This window comes from Dendrobates tinctorius, unplaced genomic scaffold (assembly GCF_039654945.1).
Source record: "Dendrobates tinctorius isolate UK_male_01 unplaced genomic scaffold, ASM3965494v1 ptg000111l, whole genome shotgun sequence".
In the NCBI taxonomy this organism is placed as follows: domain Eukaryota; kingdom Metazoa; phylum Chordata; class Amphibia; order Anura; family Dendrobatidae; genus Dendrobates; species Dendrobates tinctorius.
Genome location: NW_027361779.1, coordinates 26,998,999 through 27,024,438, shown reverse-complemented (window position 1 = coordinate 27,024,438; position 25,440 = coordinate 26,998,999).

The window sequence follows — 25,440 nt, the reverse complement described above, 5'->3', positions numbered from 1 at the left end:
GCCTGTCACATAGCACTCAGATATCAGTGGGCCTCACACAATCCAAAAGTGTCCAGTGTCCAAAAGTGTGTGCAGAGATTCAAAATCTCACTTATCCTCTAGTCACTTAGGTCACAGCTGTGCCATCGAGCCTGTCACATAGCACTCAGATATCAGTGGGCCTCACACAATCCAAAAGTGTCCAGTGTCCAAAAGTGTGTGCAGAGATTCAAAATCTCACTTATCCTCTAGTCACTTAGGTCACAGCTGTGCCATCGAGCCTGTCACATAGCGCTCAGATATTAGTGGGCCTCACACAATCCAAAAGTGTCCAGTGTCCAAAAGTGTGTGCAGAGATTCAAAATCTCACTTATCCTCTAGTCACTTAGGTCACAGCTGTGCCATCGAGCCTGTCACATAGCGCTCAGATATTCATTGGGCCTCACACAATCCAAAAGTGTCCAGTGTCCAAAAGTGTGTGCAGAGATTCAAAATCTCACTTATCCTCTAGTCACTTAGGTCACAGCTGTGCCATCGAGCCTGTCTCATAGTACTGAGATATTCATTGGGCCTCACACAACCCAAAAGTGTCCAGTGTCCAAAAGTGTGTGCAGAGATTCAAAATCTCCCTTATCCTCTAGTCACTTAGGTCAAAGCTCTGCCATCGAGCCTGTCACATAGCGCTCAGATATCAGTGGGCCTCACACAATCCAAAAGTGTCCAGTGTCCAAAAGTGTGTGCAGAGATTCAAAATCTCACTTATCCTCTAGTCACTTAGGTCACAGCTGTGCCATCGAGCCTGTCACATAGCGCTCAGATATCAGTGAGCCTCACACAATCCAAAAGTGTCCAGTGTCCAAAAGTCTGTGCAGAGATTCAAAATCTCACTTATCCTCTAGTCACTTAGGTCACAGCCGTGCCATCGAGCCTGTCACATAGCGCTCAGATATCAGTGGGCCTCACACAATCCAAAAGTGTCCAGTGTCCAAAAGTGTGTGCAGAGATTCAAAATCTCACTTATCCTCTAGTCACTTAGGTCACAGCTGTGCCATCGAGCCTGTCACATAGCGCTCAGATTTCAGTGGGCCTCACACAATCCAAAAGTGTCCAGTGTCCAAAAGTGTGTGCAGAGATTCAAAATCTCACTTATCCTCTAGTTACTTAGGTCACAGCTGTGCCATCGAGCCTGTCACATAGCGCTCAGATATTCATTGGGCCTCACACAATCCAAAAGTGTCCAGTGTCCAAAAGTGTGTGCAGAGATTCAAAATCTCACTTATCCTCTAGTCACTTAGGTCACAGCTGTGCCATCGAGCCTGTCTCATAGTGCTCAGATATTCATTGGGCCTCACACAATCCAAAAGTGTCCAGTGTCCAAAAGGGTGTGCAGAGATTCAAAATCTCCCTTATCCTCTAGTCACTTATGTCACAGCTGTGCCATCGAGCCTGTCACATAGCGCTCAGATATTCATTGGGCCTCACACAATCCAAAAGTGTCCAGTGTCCAAAAGTGTGTGCAGAGATTCAAAATCTCACTTATCCTCTAGTCACTTAGGTCACAGCTGTGCCATCGAGCCTGTCACATAGCGCTCAGATATCAGTGGGCCTCACACAATCCAAAAGTGTCCAGTGTCCAAAAGTGTGTGCAGAGATTCAAAATCTCACTTATCCTCTAGTCACTTAGGTCACAGCTGTGCCATCGAGCCTGTCACATAGCGCTCAGATATCAGTGGGCCTCACACAATCCAAAAGTGTCCAGTGTCCAAAAGTGTGTGCAGAGATTCAAAATCTCACTTATCCTCTAGTCACTTAGGTCACAGCTGTGCCATCGAGCCTGTCTCATAGTGCTCAGATATTCATTGGGCCTCACACAATCCAAAAGTGTCCAGTGTCCAAAAGTGTGTGCAGATATTCCAAATCTCCCTTATCCTCTAGTCACTTAGGTCAAAGCTGTGCCATTGAGCCTGTCACATAGCGCTCAGATATTCATTGGGCCTCACACAATCCAAAAGTGTCCAGTGTCCAAAAGTGTGTGCAGAGATTCAAAATCTCACTTATCCTCTAGTCACTTAGGTCACAGCTGTGCCATCGAGCCTGTCACATAGCGCTCAGATATCAGTGGGCCTCACACAATCCAAAAGTGTCCAGTGTCCAAAAGTGTGTGCAGAGATTCAAAATCTCACTTATCCTCTAGTCACTTAGGTCACAGCTGTGCCATCGAGCCTGTCACATAGCGCTCAGATATCAGTGGGCATCACACAATCCAAAAGTGTCCAGTGTCCAAAAGTGTGTGCAGAGATTCAAAATCTCACTTATCCTCTAGTCACTTAGGTCACAGCTGTGCCATCGAGCCTGTCACATAGTGCTCAGATATTCATTGGGCCTCACACAATCCAAAAGTGTCCAGTGTCCAAAAGTGTGTGCAGAGATTCAAAATCTCCCTTATCCTCTAGTCACTTAGGTCACAGCTGTGCCATAGAGCCTGTCACATAGCGCTCAGATATTCATTGGGCCTCACACAATCCAAAAGTGTCCAGTGTCCAAAAGTGTGTGCAGAGATTCAAAATCTCACTTATCCTCTAGTCACTTCGGTCACAGCTGTGCCATCGAGCCTGTCACATAGCGCTCAGATATCAGTGGGCCTCACACAATCCAAAAGTGTCCAGTGTCCAAAAGTGTGTGCAGAGATTCAAAATCTCCCTTATGCTCTAGTCACTTAGGTCACAGCTGTGCCATCGAGCCTGTCACATAGTGCTCAGATATTCATTGGGCCTCACACAATCCAAAAGAGTCCAGTGTCCAAAAGTGTGTGCAGAGATTCAAAATCTCACTTATCCTCTAGTCACTTAGGTCACAGCTGTGCCATCGAGCCTGTCGCATAGTGCTCAGATATTCATTGGGCCTCACACAATCCAAAAGTGTCCAGTGTCCAAAAGTGTGTGCAGAGATTCAAAATCTCCCTTATCCTCTAGTCACTTAGGTCAAAGCTGTGCCATCGAGCCTGTCACATAGCGCTCAGATATTCATTGGGCCTCACACAATCCAAAAGTGTCCAGTGTCCAAAAGTGTGTGCAGAGATTCAAAATCTCACTTATCCTCTAGTCACTTAGGTCACAGCTGTGCCATCGAGCCTGTCACATAGCACTCAGATATCAGTGGGCCTCACACAATCCAAAAGTGTCCAGTGTCCAAAAGTGTGTGCAGAGATTCAAAATCTCACTTATCCTCTAGTCACTTAGGTCACAGCTGTGCCATCGAGCCTGTCACATAGCACTCAGATATCAGTGGGCCTCACACAATCCAAAAGTGTCCAGTGTCCAAAAGTGTGTGCAGAGATTCAAAATCTCACTTATCCTCTAGTCACTTAGGTCACAGCTGTGCCATCGAGCCTGTCACATAGCGCTCAGATATTAGTGGGCCTCACACAATCCAAAAGTGTCCAGTGTCCAAAAGTGTGTGCAGAGATTCAAAATCTCACTTATCCTCTAGTCACTTAGGTCACAGCTGTGCCATCGAGCCTGTCACATAGCGCTCAGATATTCATTGGGCCTCACACAATCCAAAAGTGTCCAGTGTCCAAAAGTGTGTGCAGAGATTCAAAATCTCACTTATCCTCTAGTCACTTAGGTCACAGCTGTGCCATCGAGCCTGTCTCATAGTACTGAGATATTCATTGGGCCTCACACAACCCAAAAGTGTCCAGTGTCCAAAAGTGTGTGCAGAGATTCAAAATCTCCCTTATCCTCTAGTCACTTAGGTCAAAGCTCTGCCATCGAGCCTGTCACATAGCGCTCAGATATCAGTGGGCCTCACACAATCCAAAAGTGTCCAGTGTCCAAAAGTGTGTGCAGAGATTCAAAATCTCACTTATCCTCTAGTCACTTAGGTCACAGCTGTGCCATCGAGCCTGTCACATAGCGCTCAGATATCAGTGAGCCTCACACAATCCAAAAGTGTCCAGTGTCCAAAAGTCTGTGCAGAGATTCAAAATCTCACTTATCCTCTAGTCACTTAGGTCACAGCCGTGCCATCGAGCCTGTCACATAGCGCTCAGATATCAGTGGGCCTCACACAATCCAAAAGTGTCCAGTGTCCAAAAGTGTGTGCAGAGATTCAAAATCTCACTTATCCTCTAGTCACTTAGGTCACAGCTGTGCCATCGAGCCTGTCACATAGCGCTCAGATTTCAGTGGGCCTCACACAATCCAAAAGTGTCCAGTGTCCAAAAGTGTGTGCAGAGATTCAAAATCTCACTTATCCTCTAGTTACTTAGGTCACAGCTGTGCCATCGAGCCTGTCACATAGCGCTCAGATATTCATTGGGCCTCACACAATCCAAAAGTGTCCAGTGTCCAAAAGTGTGTGCAGAGATTCAAAATCTCACTTATCCTCTAGTCACTTAGGTCACAGCTGTGCCATCGAGCCTGTCTCATAGTGCTCAGATATTCATTGGGCCTCACACAATCCAAAAGTGTCCAGTGTCCAAAAGGGTGTGCAGAGATTCAAAATCTCCCTTATCCTCTAGTCACTTATGTCACAGCTGTGCCATCGAGCCTGTCACATAGCGCTCAGATATTCATTGGGCCTCACACAATCCAAAAGTGTCCAGTGTCCAAAAGTGTGTGCAGAGATTCAAAATCTCACTTATCCTCTAGTCACTTAGGTCACAGCTGTGCCATCGAGCCTGTCACATAGCGCTCAGATATCAGTGGGCCTCACACAATCCAAAAGTGTCCAGTGTCCAAAAGTGTGTGCAGAGATTCAAAATCTCACTTATCCTCTAGTCACTTAGGTCACAGCTGTGCCATCGAGCCTGTCACATAGCGCTCAGATATCAGTGGGCCTCACACAATCCAAAAGTGTCCAGTGTCCAAAAGTGTGTGCAGAGATTCAAAATCTCACTTATCCTCTAGTCACTTAGGTCACAGCTGTGCCATCGAGCCTGTCACAAAGCGCTCAGATATCAGTGGGCCTCACACAATCCAAAAGTGTCCAGTGTCCAAAAGTGTGTGCAAAGATTCAAAATCTCACTTACCCTCTAGTCACTTAGGTCACAGCTGTGCCATCGAGCCTGTCTCATAGTGCTCAGATATTCATTGGGCATCACACAATCCAAAAGTGTCCAGTGTCCAAAAGTGTGTGCAGAGATTCAAAATCTCACTTATCCTCTAGTCACTTAGGTCACAGCTGTGCCATCGAGCCTGTCACATAGCGCTCAGATATTCATTGGGCCTCACACAATCCAAAAGTGTCCAGTGTCCAAAAGTGTGTGCAGAGATTCAAAATCTCACTTATCCTCTAGTCACTTAGGTCACAGCTGTGCCATCGAGCCTGTCACATAGCGCTCAGATAACAGTGGGCCTCACACAATCCAAAAGTGTCCAGTGTCCAAAAGTGTGTGCAGAGATTCAAAATCTCACTTATCCTCTAGTCACTTAGGTCACAGCTGTGCCATCGATCCTGTCACATAGCGCTCAGATATCAGTGGGCCTCACACAATCCAAAAGTGTCCAGTGTCCAAAAGTGTGTGCAGAGATTCAAAATCTCACTTATCCTCTAGTCACTTAGGTCACAGTTGTGCCATCGAGCCTGTCACATAGCGCTCAGATATCAGTGGGCCTCACACAATCCAAAAGTGTCCAGTGTCCAAAAGTGTGTGCAGAGATTCAAAATCTCACTTATCCTCTTGTCACTTAGGTCACAGCTGTGCCATCGAGCCTGTCACATAGCGCTCAGATATCAGTGGGCCTCACACAATCCAAAAGTGTCCAGTGTCCAAAAGTGTGTGCAGAGATTCAAAATCTCACTTATCCTCTAGTCACTTAGGTCACAGCTGTGCCATCGAGCCTGTCACATAGCGCTCAGATATCAGTGGGCCTCACACAATCCAAAAGTGTCCAGTGTCCAAAAGTGTGTGCAGAGATTCAAAATCTCACTTATCCTCTAGTCACTTAGGTCACAGCTGTGCCATCGAGCCTGTCACATAGCACTCATATATCAGTGGGCCTCACACAATCCAAAAGTGTCCAGTGTCCAAAAGTGTGTGCAGAGATTCAAAATCTCACTTATCCTCTAGTCACTTAGGTCACAGCTGTGCCATCGAGCCTGTCACATAGCGCTCAGATATCAGTGGGCCTCACACAATCCAAAAGTGTCCAGTGTCCAAAAGTGTGTGCAGAGATTCAAAATCTCACTTATCCTCTAGTCACTTAGGTCACAGCTGTGCCATCGAGCCTGTCATATAGCGCTCAGATATCAGTGGGCCTCACACAATCCAAAAGTGTCCAGTGTCCAAAAGTGTGTGCAGAGATTCAAAATCTCCCTTATCCTCTAGTCACTTAGGTCACAGCTGTGCCATTGAGCCTGTCACATAGCACTCAGATATTCATTGGGCCTCACACAATCCAAAAGTGTCCAGTGTCCAAAAGTGTGTGCAGAGATTCAAAATCTCACTTATCCTCTAGTCACTTAGGTCACAGCTGTGCCATCGAGCCTGTCTCATAGTGCTCAGATATTCATTGGGCCTCACACAATCCAAAAGTGTCCAGCGTCCAAAAGTGTGTGCAGAGATTCAAAATCTCCCTTATCCTCTAGTCACTTAGGTCAAAGCTGTGCCATCGAGTCTGTCACATAGCGCTCAGATATTCATTGGGCCTCACACAATCCAAAAGTGTCCAGTGTCCAAAAGTGTGTGCAGAGATTCCAAATCTCACTTATCCTCTAGTCACTTAGGTCACAGCTGTGCCATCGAGCCTGTCACATAGCGCTCAGATATCAGTGGGCCTCACACAATCCAAAAGTGTCCAGTGTCCAAAAGTGTGTGCAGAGATTCAAAATCTCACTTATCCTCTAGTCACTTAGGTCACAGCTGTGCCATCGAGCCTGTCACATAGCGCTCAGATATCAGTGGGCCTCACACAATCCAAAAGTGTCCAGTGTCCAAAAGTGTGTGCAGAGATTCAAAATCTCACTTATCCTCTAGTCACTTAGGTCACAGCTGTACCATCGAGCCTGTCACATAGCGCTCAGATATTCATTGGGCCTCACACAATCCAAAAGTGTCCAGTGTCCAAAAGTGTGTGCAGAGATTCAAAATCTCACTTATCCTCTAGTCACTTAGGTCACAGCTGTGCCATCGAGCCTGTCTCATAGTACTGAGATATTCATTGGGCCTCACACAATCCAAAAGTGTCCAGTGTCCAAAAGTGTGTGCAGAGATTCAAAATCTCACTTATCCTCTAGTCACTGAGGTCAAAGCTCTGCCATCGAGCCTGTCACATAGCGCTCAGATATTCATTGGGCCTCACAAAATCCAAAAGTGTCCAGTGTCCAAAAGTGTGTGCAGAGATTCAAAATCTCACTTATCCTCTAGTCACTTAGGTCACAGCTGTGCCATCGAGCCTGTCACATAGCGCTCAGATATCAGTGGGCCTCACACAATCCAAAAGTGTCCAGTGTCCAAAAGTGTGTGCAGAGATTCAAAATCTCACTTATCCTCTAGTCACTTAGGTCACAGCTGTGCCATCGAGCCTGTCACATAGCGCTCAGATATCAGTGGGCCTCACACAATCCAAAAGTGTCCAGTGTCCAAAAGTGTGTGCAGAGATTCAAAATCTCACTTATCCTCTAGTCACTTAGGTCACAGCTGTACCATCGAGCCTGTCACATAGTGCTCAGATATTCATTGGGCCTCACACAATCCAAAAGTGTCCAGTGTCCAAAAGTGTGTGCAGAGATTCAAAATCTCCCTTATCCTCTAGTCACTTAGGTCACAGCTGTGCCATCGAGCCTGTCACATAGCGCTCAGATATTCATTGGGCCTCACACAATCCAAAAGTGTCCAGTGTCCAAAAGTGTGTGCAGAGATTCAAAATCTCACTTATCCTCTAGTCACTTCGGTCACAGCTGTGCCATCGAGCCTGTCACATAGCGCTCAGATATCAGTGGGCCTCACACAATCCAAAAGTGTCCAGTGTCCTAAAGTGTGTGCAGAGATTCAAAATCTCCCTTATCCTCTAGTCACTTAGGTCACGGCTGTGCCATCGAGCCTGTCACATAGTGCTCAGATATTCATTGGGCCTCATACAATCCAAAAGAGTCCAGTGTCCAAAAGTGTGTGCAGAGATTCAAAATCTCACTTATCCTCTAGTCACTTAGGTCACAGCTGTGCCATCGAGCCTGTCGCATAGTGCTCAGATATTCATTGGGCCTCACACAATCCAAAAGTGTCCAGTGTCCAAAAGTGTGTGCAGAGATTCAAAATCTCCCTTATCCTCTAGTCACTTAGGTCAAAGCTGTGCCATCGAGCCTGTCACATAGCAATCAGATATTCATTGGGCCTCACACAATCCAAAAGTGTCCAGTGTCCAAAAGTGTGTGCAGAGATTCAAAATCTCACTTATCCTCTAGTCACTTAGGTCACAGCTGTGCCATCGAGCCTGTCACATAGCACTCAGATATCAGTGGGCCTCACACAATCCAAAAGTGTCCAGTGTCCAAAAGTGTGTGCAGAGATTCAAAATCTCACTTATCCTCTAGTCACTTAGGTCACAGCTGTGCCATCGAGCCTGTCACATAGCGCTCAGATATTAGTGGGCCTCACACAATCCAAAAGTGTCCAGTGTCCAAAAGTGTGTGCAGAGATTCAAAATCTCACTTATCCTCTAGTCACTTAGGTCACAGCTGTGCCATCGAGCCTGTCACATAGCGCTCAGATATTCATTGGGCCTCACACAATCCAAAAGTGTCCAGTGTCCAAAAGTGTGTGCAGAGATTCAAAATCTCACTTATCCTCTAGTCACTTAGGTCACAGCTGTGCCATCGAGCCTGTCTCATAGTACTGAGATATTCATTGGGCCTCACACAATCCAAAAGTGTCCAGTGTCCAAAAGTGTGTGCAGAGATTCAAAATCTCCCTTATCCTCTAGTCACTTAGGTCAAAGCTCTGCCATCGAGCCTGTCACATAGCGCTAAGATATTCATTGGGCCTCACAAAATCCAAAAGTGTCCAGTGTCCAAAAGTGTGTGCAGAGATTCAAAATCTCACTTATCCACTAGTCACTTAGGTCACAGCTGTGCCATCGAGCCTGTCACATAGCGCTCAGATATCAGTGGGCCTCACACAATCCAAAAGTGTCCAGTGTCCAAAAGTGTGTGCAGAGATTCAAAATCTCACTTATCCTCTAGTCACTTAGGTCACAGCTGTGCCATCGAGCCTGTCACATAGCGCTCAGATATCAGTGGGCCTCACACAATCCAAAAGTGTCCAGTGTCCAAAAGTCTGTGCAGAGATTCAAAATCTCACTTATCCTCTAGTCACTTAGGTCACAGCCGTGCCATCGAGCCTGTCACATAGCGCTCAGATATCAGTGGGCCTCACACAATCCAAAAGTGTCCAGTGTCCAAAAGTGTGTGCAGAGATTCAAAATCTCACTTATCCTCTAGTCACTTAGGTCACAGCTGTGCCATCGAGCCTGTCACATAGCGCTCAGATATCAGTGGGCCTCACACAATCCAAAAGTGTCCAGTGTCCAAAAGTGTGTGCAGAGATTCAAAATCTCACTTATCCTCTAGTTACTTAGGTCACAGCTGTGCCATCGAGCCTGTCACATAGCGCTCAGATATTCATTGGGCCTCACACAATCCAAAAGTGTCCAGTGTCCAAAAGTGTGTGCAGAGATTCAAAATCTCACTTATCCTCTAGTCACTTAGGTCACAGCTGTGCCATCGAGCCTGTCTCATAGTGCTCAGATATTCATTGGGCCTCACACAATCCAAAAGTGTCCAGTGTCCAAAAGTGTGTGCAGAGATTCAAAATCTCCCTTATCCTCTAGTCACTTAGGTCACAGCTGTGCCATCGAGCCTGTCACATAGCGCTCAGATATTCATTGGGCCTCACACAATCCAAAAGTGTCCAGTGTCCAAAAGTGTGTGCAGAGATTCAAAATCTCACTTATCCTCTAGTCACTTAGGTCACAGCTGTGCCATCGAGCCTGTCACATAGCGCTCAGATATCAGTGGGCCTCACACAATCCAAAAGTGTCCAGTGTCCAAAAGTGTGTGCAGAGATTCAAAATCTCACTTATCCTCTAGTCACTTAGGTCACAGCTGTGCCATCGAGCCTGTCACATAGCGCTCAGATATCAGTGGGCCTCACACAATCCAAAAGTGTCCAGTGTCCAAAAGTGTGTGCAGAGATTCAAAATCTCACTTATCCTCTAGTCACTTAGGTCACAGCTGTGCCATCGAGCCTGTCACATAGCGCTCAGATATCAGTGGGCCTCACACAATCCAAAAGTGTCCAGTGTCCAAAAGTGTGTGCAAAGATTCAAAATCTCACTTATCCTCTAGTCACTTAGGTCACAGCTGTGCCATCGAGCCTGTCTCATAGTGCTCAGATATTCATTGGGCATCACACAATCCAAAAGTGTCCAGTGTCCAAAAGTGTGTGCAGAGATTCAAAATCTCCCTTATCCTCTAGTCACTTAGGTCACAGCTGTGCCATCGAGCCTGTCACATAGCGCTCAGATATTCATTGGGCCTCACACAATCCAAAAGTGTCCAGTGTCCAAAAGTGTGTGCAGAGATTCAAAATCTCACTTATCCTCTAGTCACTTAGGTCACAGCTGTGCCATCGAGCCTGTCACATAGCGCTCAGATAACAGTGGGCCTCACACAATCCAAAAGTGTCCAGAGTCCAAAAGTGTGTGCAGAGATTCAAAATCTCACTTATCCTCTAGTCACTTAGGTCACAGCTGTGCCATCGATCCTGTCACATAGCGCTCAGATATCAGTGGGCCTCACACAATCCAAAAGTGTCCAGTGTCCAAAAGTGTGTGCAGAGATTCAAAATCTCACTTATCCTCTAGTCACTTAGGTCACAGCTGTGCCATCGAGCCTGTCACATAGCGCTCAGATATCAGTGGGCCTCACACAATCCAAAAGTGTCCAGTGTCCAAAAGTGTGTGCAGAGATTCAAAATCTCACTTATCCTCTTGTCACTTAGGTCACAGCTGTGCCATCGAGCCTGTCACATAGCGCTCAGATATCAGTGGGCCTCACACAATCCAAAAGTGTCCAGTGTCCAAAAGTGTGTGCAGAGATTCAAAATCTCACTTATCCTCTAGTCACTTAGGTCACAGCTGTGCCATCGAGCCTGTCACATAGCGCTCAGATATCAGTGGGCCTCACACAATCCAAAAGTGTCCAGTGTCCAAAAGTGTGTGCAGAGATTCAAAATCTCACTTATCCTCTAGTCACTTAGGTCACAGCTGTGCCATCGAGCCTGTCACATAGCGCTCATATATCAGTGGGCCTCACACAATCCAAAAGTGTCCAGTGTCCAAAAGTGTGTGCAGAGATTCAAAATCTCACTTATCCTCTAGTCACTTAGGTCACAGCTGTGCCATCGAGCCTGTCACATAGCGCTCAGATATCAGTGGGCCTCACACAATCCAAAAGTGTCCAGTGTCCAAAAGTGTGTGCAGAGATTCAAAATCTCACTTATCCTCTAGTCACTTAGGTCACAGCTGTGCCATCGAGCCTGTCACATAGCGCTCAGATATCAGTGGGCCTCACACAATCCAAAAGTGTCCAGTGTCCAAAAGTGTGTGCAGAGATTCAAAATCTCCCTTATCCTCTAGTCACTTAGGTCACAGCTGTGCCATCGAGCCTGTCACATAGCACTCAGATATTCATTGGGCCTCACACAATCCAAAAGTGTCCAGTGTCCAAAAGTGTGTGCAGAGATTCAAAATCTCACTTATCCTCTAGTCACTTAGGTCACAGCTGTGCCATCGAGCCTGTCTCATAGTGCTCAGATATTCATTGGGCCTCACACAATCCAAAAGTGTCCAGCGTCCAAAAGTGTGTGCAGAGATTCAAAATCTCCCTTATCCTCTAGTCACTTAGGTCAAAGCTGTGCCATCGAGCCTGTCACATAGCGCTCAGATATTCATTGGGCCTCACACAATCCAAAAGTGTCCAGTGTCCAAAAGTGTGTGCAGAGATTCAAAATCTCACTTATCCTCTAGTCACTTAGGTCACAGCTGTGCCATCGAGCCTGTCACATAGCGCTCAGATATCAGTGGGCCTCACACAATCCAAAAGTGTCCAGTGTCCAAAAGTGTGTGCAGAGATTCAAAATCTCACTTATCCTCTAGTCACTTAGGTCACAGCTGTGCCATCGAGCCTGTCACAGAGCGCTCAGATATCAGTGGGCCTCACACAATCCAAAAGTGTCCAGTGTCCAAAAGTGTGTGCAGAGATTCAAAATCTCACTTATCCTCTAGTCACTTAGGTCACAGCTGTACCATCGAGCCTGTCACATAGTGCTCAGATATTCATTGGGCCTCACACAATCCAAAAGTGTCCAGTGTCCAAAAGTGTGTGCAGAGATTCAAAATCTCCCTTATCCTCTAGTCACTTAGGTCACAGCTGTGCCATCGAGCCTGTCACATAGCGCTCAGATATTCATTGGGCCTCACACAATCCAAAAGTGTCCAGTGTCCAAAAGTGTGTGCAGAGATTCAAAATCTCACTTATCCTCTAGTCACTTAGGTCACAGCTGTGCCATCGAGCCTGTCACATAGCGCTCAGATATCAGTGGGCCTCACACAATCCAAAAGTGTCCAGTGTCCAAAAGTGTGTGCAGAGATTCAAAATCTCCCTTATACTCTAGTCACTTAGGTCACAGCTGTGCCATCGAGCCTGTCACATAGCGCTCAGATATTCATTGGGCCTCACACAATCCAAAAGTGTCCAGTGTCCAAAAGTCTGTGCAGAGATTCAAAATCTCACTTATCCTCTAGTCACTTAGGTCACAGCTGTGCCATCGAGCCTGTCACATAGCGCTCAGATATCAGTGGGCCTCACACAATCCAAAAGTGTCCAGTGTCCAAAAGTGTGTGCAGAGATTCAAAATCTCACTTATCCTCTAGTCACTTAGGTCACAGCTGTGCCATCGAGCCTGTCACATAGCGCTCAGATATCAGTGGGCCTCACACAATCCAAAAGTGTCCAGTGTCCAAAAGTGTGTGCAGAGATTCAAAAGCTCACTTATCCTCTAGTCACTTAGGTCACAGCTGTGCCATCGAGCCTGTCACATAGCGCTCATATATCAGTGGGCCTCACACAATCCAAAAGTGTCCAGTGTCCAAAAGTGTGTGCAGAGATTCAAAATCTCACTTATCCTCTAGTCACTTAGGTCACAGCTGTGCCATCGAGCCTGTCACATAGCGCTCAGATATCAGTGGGCCTCACACAATCCAAAAGTGTCCAGTGTGCAAAAGTGTGTGCAGAGCTTCAAAATCTCACTTATCCTCTAGTCACTTAGGTCACAGCTGTGCCGTCGAGCCTGTCACATAGCGCTCAGATATCAGTGGGCCTCACACAATCCAAAAGTGTCCAGTGTCCAAAAGTGTGTGCAGAGATTCAAAATCTCCCTTATCCTCTAGTCACTTAGGTCACAGCTGTGCCATCGAGCCTGTAACATAGCACTCAGATATTCATTGGGCCTCACACGATCCAAAAGTGTCCAGTGTCCAAAAGTGTGTGCAGAGATTCAAAATCTCACTTATCCTCTAGTCACTTAGGTCACAGCTGTGCCATCGAGCCTGTCTCATAGTGCTCAGATATTCATTGGGCCTCACACAATCCAAAAGTGTCCAGCGTCCAAAAGTGTGTGCAGAGATTCAAAATCTCCCTTATCCTCTAGTCACTTAGGTCAAAGCTGTGCCATCGAGCCTGTCACATAGCACTCAGATATTCATTGGGCCTCACACAATCCAAAAGTGTCCAGTGTCCAAAAGTGTGTGCAGAGATTCAAAATCTCACTTATCCTCTAGTCACTTAGGTCACAGCTGTGCCATCGAGCCTGTCACATAACGCTCAGATATCAGTGGGCCTCACACAATCCAAAAGTGTCCAGTGTCCAAAAGTGTGTGCAGAGATTCAAAATCTCACTTATCCTCTAGTCACTTAGGTCACAGCTGTGCCATTGAGCCTGTCACATAGCGCTCAGATATCAGTGGGCCTCACACAATCCAAAAGTGTCCAGTGTCCAAAAGTGTGTGCAGAGATTCAAAATCTCACTTATCCTCTAGTCACTTAGGTCACAGCTGTGCCATCGAGCCTGTCACATAGTGCTCAGATATTCATTGGGCCTCACACAATCCAAAAGTGTCCAGTGTCCAAAAGTGTGTGCAGAGATTCAAAATCTCCCTTATCCTCTAGTCACTTAGGTCACAGCTGTGCCATCGAGCCTGTCACATAGCGCTCAGATATTCATTGGGCCTCACACAATCCAAAAGTGTCCAGTGTCCAAAAGTGTGTGCAGAGATTCAAAATCTCCCTTATCCTCTAGTTACTTAGGTCACAGCTGTGCCATCGAGCCTATCACATAGCGCTCAGATATTCATTGGGCCTCACACAATCCAAAAGTGTCCAGTGTCCAAAAGTGTGTGCAGAGATTCAAAATCTCACTTATCCTCTAGTCACTTAGGTCACAGCTGTGCCATCGAGCCTGTCACATAGCGCTCAGATATCAGTGGGCCTCACACAATCCAAAAGTGTCCAGTGTCCAAAAGTGTGTGCAGAGATTCAAAATCTCACTTATCCTCTAGTCACTTAGGTCACAGCCGTGCCATCGAGCCTGTCACATAGCTCTCATATATCAGTGGGCCTCACACAATCCAAAAGTGTCCAGTGTCCAAAAGTGTGTGCAGAGATTCAAAATCTCACTTATCCTCTAGTCACTTAGGTCACAGCTGTGCCATCGAGCCTGTCACATAGCGCTCAGATATCAGTGGGCCTCACACAATCCAAAAGTGTCCAGTGTCCAAAAGTGTGTGCAGAGATTCAAAATCTCACTTATCCTCTAGTCACTTAGGTCATAGCTGTGCCATCGAGCCTGTCACATAGTGCTCAGATATTCATTGGGCCTCACACAATCCAAAAGTGTCCAGTGTCCAAAAGTGTGTGCAGAGATTCAAAATCTCACTTATCCTCTAGTCACTTAGGTCACAGCTGTGCCATCGAGCCTGTCTCATAGTGCTCAGATATTCATTGGGCCTCACACAATCCAAAAGTGTCCAGTGTCCAAAAGTGTGTGCAGAGATTCAAAATCTCCCTTATCCTCTAGTCACTTAGGTCACAGCTGTGCCATCGAGCCTGTCACATAGCGCTCAGATATTCATTGGGCCTCACACAATCCAAAAGTGTCCAGTGTCCAAAAGTGTGTGCAGAGATTCAAAATCTCACTTATCCTCTAGTCACTTAGGTCACAGCTGTGCCATCGAGCCTGTCACATAGCGCTCAGATATCAGTGGGCCTCACACAATCCAAAAGTGTCCAGTGTCCAAAAGTGTGTGCAGAGATTCAAAATCTCACTTATCCTCTAGTCACTTAGGTCACAGCTGTGCCATCGAGCCTGTCACATAGCGCTCAGATATTCATTGGGCCTCACACAATCCAAAAGTGTCCAGTGTCCAAAAGTGTGTGCAGAGATTCAAAATCTCACTTATCCTCTAGTCACTTAGGTCACAGCTGTGCCATCGAGCCTGTCACATAGCGCTCAGATATCAGTGGGCCTCACACAATCCAAAAGTGTCCAGTGTCCAAAAGTGTGTGCAGAGATTCAAAATCTCACTTATCCTCTACTCACTTAGGTCACAGCTGTGCCATCGAGCCTGTCACATAGCGCTCAGATATCAGTGGGCCTCACACAATCCAAAAGTGTCCAGTGTCCAAAAGTGTGTGCAGAGATTCAAAATCTCACTTATCCTCTAGTCACTTAGGTCACAGCTGTGCCATCGAGTCTGTCACATAGCGCTCAGATATCAGTGGGCCTCACACAATCCAAAAGTGTCCAGTGTCCAAAAGTGTGTGCAGAGATTCAAAATCTCACTTATCCTCTAGTCACTTAGGTCAAAGCTGTGCCATCGAGCCTGTCACATAGCGCTCAGATATCAGTGGGCCTCACACAATCCAAAAGTGTTCAGTGTCCAAAAGTGTGTGCAGAGATTCAAAATCTCACTTATCCTCTAGTCACTTAGGTCACAGCTGTGCCATCGAGCCTGTCACATAGCGCTCAGATATCAGTGGGCCTCACACAATCCAAAAGTGTTCAGTGTCCAAAAGTGTGTGCAGAGATTCTAAATCTCACTTATCCTCTAGTCACTTAGGTCACAGCTGTGCCATCGAGCCTGTCACATAGCGCTCAGATATTCATTGGGCCTCACACAATCCAAAAGTGTCCAGTGTCCAAAAGTGTGTGCAGAGATTCAAAATCTCACTTATCCTCTAGTCACTTAGGTCACAGCTGTGCCATCGAGCCTGTCTCATAGTGCTCAGATATTCATTGGGCCTCATACCATCCAAAAGTGTCCAGTGTCCAAAAGTGTGTGCAGGGATTCAAAATCTCCCTTATCCTCTAGTCACTTAGGTCACAGCTGTGCCATCGAGCCTGTCACATAGCGCTCAGATATTCATTGGGCCTCACACAATCCAAAAGTGTCCAGTGTCCAAAAGTGTGTGCAGAGATTCAAAATCTCACTTATCCTCTAGTCACTTAGGTCACAGCTGTGCCATCGAGCCTGTCACATAGCGCTCAGATATCAGTGGGCCTCACACAATCCAAAAGTGTCCAGTGTCCAAAAGTGTGTGCAGAGATTCAAAATCTCACTTATCCTCTAGTCACTTAGGTCACAGCTGTGCCATCGAGCCTGTCACATAGCGCTCAGATATCAGTGGGCCTCACACAATCCAAAAGTGTCCAGTGTCCAAAAGTGTGTGCAGAGATTCAAAATCTCACTTGTCCTCTAGTCACTTAGGTCACAGCTGTGCCATCGAGCCTGTCACATAGCGCTCAGATATCAGTGGGCCTCACACAATCCAAAAGTGTCCAGTGTCTAAAAGTGTGTGCAGAGATTCAAAATCTCACTTATCCTCTAGTCACTTAGGTCACAGCTGTGCCATCGAGCCTGTCTCATAATGCTCAGATATTCATTGGGCCGCACACAATCCAAAAGTGTCCAGTGTCCAAAAGTGTGTGCAGAGATTCAAAATCTCACTTATCCTCTAGTCACTTAGGTCACAGCTGTGCCATCGAGCCTGTCACATAGCGCTCAGATATCAGTGGGCCTCACACAATCCAAAAGTGTCCAGTGTCCAAAAGTGTGTGCAGAGATTCAAAATCTCACTTATCCTCTAGTCACTTAGGTCACAGCTGTGCCATCGAGCCTGTCACATAGCGCTCAGATATCAGTGGGCCTCACACAATCCAAAAGTGTCCAGTGTCCAAAAGTGTGTGCAGAGATTCAAAATCTCACTTATCCTCTAGTCACTTAGGTCACAGCTGTGCCATCGAGCCTGTCACATAGTGCTCAGATATCAGTGGGCCTCACACAATCCAAAAGTGTCCAGTGTCCAAAAGTGTGTGCAGAGATTCAAAATCTCACTTATCCTCTAGTCACTTAGGTCACAGCTGTGCCATCGAGCCTGTCACATAGCGCTCATATATCAGTGGGCCTCACACAATCCAAAAGAGTCCAGTGTCCAAAAGTGTGTGCAGAGATTCAAAATCTCACTTATCCTCTAGTCACTTAGGTCACAGCTGTGCCATCGAGCCTGTCACATAGCGCTCAGATATCAGTGGGCCTCACACAATCCAAAAGTGTCCAATGTCCAAAAGTGTGTGCAGAGATTCAAAATCTCACTTATCCTCTAGTCACTTAGGTCACAGCTGTGCCATCGAGCCTGTCACATAGCGCTCAGATATCAGTGGGCCTCACACAATCCAAAAGTGTCCAGTGTCCAAAAGTGTGTGCAGAGATTCAAAATCTCCCTTATCCTCTAGTCACTTAGGTCACAGCTGTGCCATCGAGCCTGTCACATAGCACTCAGATATTCATTGGGCCTCACACAATCCAAAAGTGTCCAGTGTCCAAAAGTGTGTGCAGAGATTCAAAATCTCACTTATCCTCTAGTCACTTAGGTCACAGCTGTGCCATCGAGGCTGTCTCATAGTGCTCAGATATTCATTGGGCCTCACACAATCCAAAAGTGTCCAGTGTCCAAAAGTGTGTGCAGAGATTCAAAATCTCCCTTATCCTCTAGTCACTTAGGTCAAAGCTGTGCCATCGAGCCTGTCACATATCGCTCAGATATTCATTGGGCCTCACACAATCCAAAAGTGTCCAGTGTCCAAAAGTGTGTGCAGAGATTCAAAATCTCACTTATCCTCTAGTCACTTAGGTCACAGCTGTGCCATCGAGCCTGTCACATAGCGCTCAGATATCAGTGGGCCTCACACAATCCAAAAGTGTCCAGTGTCCAAAAGTGTGTGCAGAGATTCAAAATCTCACTTATCCTCTAGTCACTTAGGTCACAGCTGTGCCATCGAGCCTGTCACATAGCGCTCAGATATCAGTGGGCCTCACACAATCCAAAAGTGTCCAGTGTCCAAAAGTGTGTGCAGAGATTCAAAATCTCACTTATCCTCTAGTCACTTAGGTCACAGCTGTGCCATAGAGCCTGTCACATAGCGCTCAGATATCAGTGGGCCTCACACAATCCAAAAGTGTCCAGTGTCCAAAAGTGTGTGCAGAGATTCAAAATCTCACTTATCCTCTAGTCACTTAGGTCACAGCTGTGCCATCGAGCCTGTCACATAGCGCTCAGATATCAGTGGGCCTCACACAATCCAAAAGTGTCCAGTGTCCAAAAGTGTGGCAGAGATTCAAAATCTCACTTATCCTCTAGTCACTTAGGTCACAGCTGTGCCATCGAGCCTGTCACATAGCGCTCAGATATCAGTGGGCCTCACACAATCCAAAAGTGTCCAGTGTCCAAAAGTGTGTGCAGAGATTCAAAATCTCACTTATCCTCTAGTCACTTAGGTCACAGCTGTGCCATCGAGCCTGTCTCATAGTGCTCAGATATTCATTGGGCCTCACACAATCCAAAAGTATCCAGTGTCCAAAAGTGTGTGCAGAGATTCAAAATCTCCCTTATCCTCTAGTCACTTAGGTCACAGCTGTGCCATCGAGCCTGTCACATAGCGCTCAGATATCAGTGGGCCTCACACAATCCAAAAGTGTCCAGTGTCCAAAAGTGTGTGCAGAGATTCAAAATCTCCCTTATCCTCTAGTCACTTAGGTCACAGCTGTGCCATCGAGCCTGTCACATAGCGCTCAGATATTCATTGGGCTTCACACAATCCAAAAGTGTCCAGTGTCCAAAAGTGTGTGCAGAGATTCAAAATCTTACTTATCCTCTAGTCACTTAGGTCACAGCTGTGCCATCGAGCCTGTCTCATAGTACTCAGATATTCATTGGGCCTCACACAATCCAAAAGTGTCCAGTGTCCAAAAGTGTGTGCAGAGATTCAAAATCTCCCTTATCCTCTAGTCACTTAGGTCAAAGCTGTGCCATCGAGCCTGTCACATAGCGCTCAGATATTCATTGGGCCTCACACAATCCAAAAGTGTCCAGTGTCCAAAAGTGTGTGCAGAGATTCAAAATCTCACTTATCCTCTAGTCACTTAGGTCACAGCTGTGCCATCGAGCCTGTCACATAGCGCTCAGATATCAGTGGGCATCACACAATCCAAAAGTGTCCAGTGTCCAAAAGTGTGTGCAGAGATTCAAAATCTCACTTATCCTCTAGTCAATTAGGTAACAGCTGTGCCATCGAGCCTGTCACATAGTGCTCAGATATTCATTGGGCCTCACACAATCCAAAAGTGTCCAGTGTCCAAAAGTGTGTGCAGAGATTCAAAATCTCCCTTATCCTCTAGTCACTTAGGTCACAGCTGTGCCATCGAGCCTGTCACATAGCGCTCAGATATTCATTGGGCCTCACACAATCCAAAAGTGTCCAGTGTCCAAAAGTGTGTGCAGAGATTCAAAATCTCACTTATCCTCTAGTCACTTCGGTCACAGCTGTGCCATCGAGCCTGTCACATAGCGCTCAGATATCAGTGGGCCTCACACAATCCAAAAGTGTCCAGAGTCCAAAAGTGTGTGCAGAGATTCAAAATCTCCCTTATCCTCTAGTCACTTAGGTCACAGCTGTGCCATCGAGCCTGTCACATAGCGCTCAGATATTCATTGGGCCTCACACAATCCAAAAGAGTCCAGTGTCCAAAAGTGTGTGCAGAGATTCAAAATCTCACTTATCCTCTAGTCACTTAGGTCACAGCTGTGCCATCGAGCCTGTCTCATAGTGCTCAGATATTCATTGGGCCTCACACAATCCAAAAGTGTCCAGTGTCCAAAAGTGTGTGCAGATATTCCAAATCTCCCTTATCCTCTAGTCACTTAGGTCAAAGCTGTGCCATTGAGCCTGTCACATAGCGCTCAGATATTCATTGGGCCTCACACAATCCAAAAGTGTCCAGTGTCCAAAAGTGTGTGCAGAGATTCAAAATCTCACTTATCCTCTAGTCACTTAGGTCACAGCTGTGCCATCGAGCCTGTCACATAGCGCTCAGATATCAGTGGGCCTCACACAATCCAAAAGTGTCCAGTGTCCAAAAGTGTGTGCAGAGATTCAAAATCTCACTTATCCTCTAGTCACTTAGGTCACAGCTGTGCCATCGAGCCTGTCACATAGCGCTCAGATATCAGTGGGCATCACACAATCCAAAAGTGTCCAGTGTCCAAAAGTGTGTGCAGAGATTCAAAATCTCACTTATCCTCTAGTCACTTAGGTCACAGCTGTGCCATCGAGCCTGTCACATAGTGCTCAGATATTCATTGGGCCTCACACAATCCAAAAGTGTCCAGTGTCCAAAAGTGTGTGCAGAGATTCAAAATCTCCCTTATCCTCTAGTCACTTAGGTCACAGCTGTGCCATCGAGCCTGTCACATAGCGCTCAGATATTCATTGGGCCTCACACAATCCAAAAGTGTCCAGTGTCCAAAAGTGTGTGCAGAGATTCAAAATCTCACTTATCCTCTAGTCACTTCGGTCACAGCTGTGCCATCGAGCCTGTCACATAGCGCTCAGATATCAGTGGGCCTCACACAATCCAAAAGTGTCCAGTGTCCAAAAGTGTGTGCAGAGATTCAAAATCTCCCTTATCCTCTAGTCACTTAGGTCACAGCTGTGCCATCGAGCCTGTCACATAGCACTCAGATATTCATTGGGCCTCACACAATCCAAAAGTGTCCAGTGTCCAAAAGTGTGTGCAGAGATTCAAAATCTCACTTATCCTCTAGTCACTTAGGTCACAGCTGTGCCATCGAGGCTGTCTCATAGTGCTCAGATATTCATTGGGCCTCACACAATCCAAAAGTGTCCAGTGTCCAAAAGTGTGTGCAGAGATTCAAAATCTCCCTTATCCTCTAGTCACTTAGGTCAAAGCTGTGCCATCGAGCCTGTCACATATCGCTCAGATATTCATTGGGCCTCACACAATCCAAAAGTGTCCAGTGTCCAAAAGTGTGTGCAGAGATTCAAAATCTCACTTATCCTCTAGTCACTTAGGTCACAGCTGTGCCATCGAGCCTGTCACATAGCGCTCAGATATCAGTGGGCCTCACACAATCCAAAAGTGTCCAGTGTCCAAAAGTGTGTGCAGAGATTCAAAATCTCACTTATCCTCTAGTCACTTAGGTCACAGCTGTGCCATCGAGCCTGTCACATAGCGCTCAGATATCAGTGGGCCTCACACAATCCAAAAGTGTCCAGTGTCCAAAAGTGTGTGCAGAGATTCAAAATCTCACTTATCCTCTAGTCACTTAGGTCACAGCTGTGCCATAGAGCCTGTCACATAGCGCTCAGATATCAGTGGGCCTCACACAATCCAAAAGTGTCCAGTGTCCAAAAGTGTGTGCAGAGATTCAAAATCTCACTTATCCTCTAGTCACTTAGGTCACAGCTGTGCCATCGAGCCTGTCACATAGCGCTCAGATATCAGTGGGCCTCACACAATCCAAAAGTGTCCAGTGTCCAAAAGTGTGGCAGAGATTCAAAATCTCACTTATCCTCTAGTCACTTAGGTCACAGCTGTGCCATCGAGCCTGTCACATAGCGCTCAGATATCAGTGGGCCTCACACAATCCAAAAGTGTCCAGTGTCCAAAAGTGTGTGCAGAGATTCAAAATCTCACTTATCCTCTAGTCACTTAGGTCACAGCTGTGCCATCGAGCCTGTCTCATAGTGCTCAGATATTCATTGGGCCTCACACAATCCAAAAGTATCCAGTGTCCAAAAGTGTGTGCAGAGATTCAAAATCTCCCTTATCCTCTAGTCACTTAGGTCACAGCTGTGCCATCGAGCCTGTCACATAGCGCTCAGATATCAGTGGGCCTCACACAATCCAAAAGTGTCCAGTGTCCAAAAGTGTGTGCAGAGATTCAAAATCTCCCTTATCCTCTAGTCACTTAGGTCACAGCTGTGCCATCGAGCCTGTCACATAGCGCTCAGATATTCATTGGGCTTCACACAATCCAAAAGTGTCCAGTGTCCAAAAGTGTGTGCAGAGATTCAAAATCTTACTTATCCTCTAGTCACTTAGGTCACAGCTGTGCCATCGAGCCTGTCTCATAGTACTCAGATATTCATTGGGCCTCACACAATCCAAAAGTGTCCAGTGTCCAAAAGTGTGTGCAGAGATTCAAAATCTCCCTTATCCTCTAGTCACTTAGGTCAAAGCTGTGCCATCGAGCCTGTCACATAGCGCTCAGATATTCATTGGGCCTCACACAATCCAAAAGTGTCCAGTGTCCAAAAGTGTGTGCAGAGATTCAAAATCTCACTTATCCTCTAGTCACTTAGGTCACAGCTGTGCCATCGAGCCTGTCACATAGCGCTCAGATATCAGTGGGCATCACACAATCCAAAAGTGTCCAGTGTCCAAAAGTGTGTGCAGAGATTCAAAATCTCACTTATCCTCTAGTCACTTAGGTCACAGCTGTGCCATCGAGCCTGTCACATAGCACTCAGATATCAGTGGGCCTCACACAATCCAAAAGTGTCCAGTGTCCAAAAGTGTGTGCAGAGATTCAAAATCTCACTTATCCTCTAGTCACTTAGGTCACAGCTGTGCCATCGAGCCTGTCACATAGCGCTCAGATATTAGTGGGCCTCACACAATCCAAAAGTGTCCAGTGTCCAAAAGTGTGTGCAGAGATTCAAAATCTCACTTATCCTCTAGTCACTTAGGTCACAGCTGTGCCATCGAGCCTGTCTCATAGTACTGAGATATTCATTGGGCCTCACACAACCCAAAAGTGTCCAGTGTCCAAAAGTGTGTGCAGAGATTCAAAATCTCCCTTATCCTCTAGTCACTTAGGTCAAAGCTCTGCCATCGAGCCTGTCACATAGCGCTCAGATATCAGTGGGCCTCACACAATCCAAAAGTGTCCAGTGTCCAAAAGTGTGTGCAGAGATTCAAAATCTCACTTATCCTCTAGTCACTTAGGTCACAGCTGTGCCATCGAGCCTGTCACATAGCGCTCAGATATCAGTGAGCCTCACACAATCCAAAAGTGTCCAGTGTCCAAAAGTCTGTGCAGAGATTCAAAATCTCACTTATCCTCTAGTCACTTAGGTCACAGCCGTGCCATCGAGCCTGTCACATAGCGCTCAGATATCAGTGGGCCTCACACAATCCAAAAGTGTCCAGTGTCCAAAAGTGTGTGCAGAGATTCAAAATCTCACTTATCCTCTAGTCACTTAGGTCACAGCTGTGCCATCGAGCCTGTCACATAGCGCTCAGATTTCAGTGGGCCTCACACAATCCAAAAGTGTCCAGTGTCCAAAAGTGTGTGCAGAGATTCAAAATCTCACTTATCCTCTAGTTACTTAGGTCACAGCTGTGCCATCGAGCCTGTCACATAGCGCTCAGATATTCATTGGGCCTCACACAATCCAAAAGTGTCCAGTGTCCAAAAGTGTGTGCAGAGATTCAAAATCTCACTTATCCTCTAGTCACTTAGGTCACAGCTGTGCCATCGAGCCTGTCTCATAGTGCTCAGATATTCATTGGGCCTCACACAATCCAAAAGTGTCCAGTGTCCAAAAGGGTGTGCAGAGATTCAAAATCTCCCTTATCCTCTAGTCACTTATGTCACAGCTGTGCCATCGAGCCTGTCACATAGCGCTCAGATATTCATTGGGCCTCACACAATCCAAAAGTGTCCAGTGTCCAAAAGTGTGTGCAGAGATTCAAAATCTCACTTATCCTCTAGTCACTTAGGTCACAGCTGTGCCATCGAGCCTGTCACATAGCGCTCAGATATCAGTGGGCCTCACACAATCCAAAAGTGTCCAGTGTCCAAAAGTGTGTGCAGAGATTCAAAATCTCACTTATCCTCTAGTCACTTAGGTCACAGCTGTGCCATCGAGCCTGTCACATAGCGCTCAGATATCAGTGGGCCTCACACAATCCAAAAGTGTCCAGTGTCCAAAAGTGTGTGCAGAGATTCAAAATCTCACTTATCCTCTAGTCACTTAGGTCACAGCTGTGCCATCGAGCCTGTCTCATAGTGCTCAGATATTCATTGGGCCTCACACAATCCAAAAGTGTCCAGTGTCCAAAAGTGTGTGCAGATATTCCAAATCTCCCTTATCCTCTAGTCACTTAGGTCAAAGCTGTGCCATTGAGCCTGTCACATAGCGCTCAGATATTCATTGGGCCTCACACAATCCAAAAGTGTCCAGTGTCCAAAAGTGTGTGCAGAGATTCAAAATCTCACTTATCCTCTAGTCACTTAGGTCACAGCTGTGCCATCGAGCCTGTCACATAGCGCTCAGATATCAGTGGGCCTCACACAATCCAAAAGTGTCCAGTGTCCAAAAGTGTGTGCAGAGATTCAAAATCTCACTTATCCTCTAGTCACTTAGGTCACAGCTGTGCCATCGAGCCTGTCACATAGCGCTCAGATATCAGTGGGCATCACACAATCCAAAAGTGTCCAGTGTCCAAAAGTGTGTGCAGAGATTCAAAATCTCACTTATCCTCTAGTCACTTAGGTCACAGCTGTGCCATCGAGCCTGTCACATAGTGCTCAGATATTCATTGGGCCTCACACAATCCAAAAGTGTCCAGTGTCCAAAAGTGTGTGCAGAGATTCAAAATCTCCCTTATCCTCTAGTCACTTAGGTCACAGCTGTGCCATCGAGCCTGTCACATAGCGCTCAGATATTCATTGGGCCTCACACAATCCAAAAGTGTCCAGTGTCCAAAAGTGTGTGCAGAGATTCAAAATCTCACTTATCCTCTAGTCACTTCGGTCACAGCTGTGCCATCGAGCCTGTCACATAGCGCTCAGATATCAGTGGGCCTCACACAATCCAAAAGTGTCCAGTGTCCAAAAGTGTGTGCAGAGATTCAAAATCTCCCTTATGCTCTAGTCACTTAGGTCACAGCTGTGCCATCGAGCCTGTCACATAGTGCTCAGATATTCATTGGGCCTCACACAATCCAAAAGAGTCCAGTGTCCAAAAGTGTG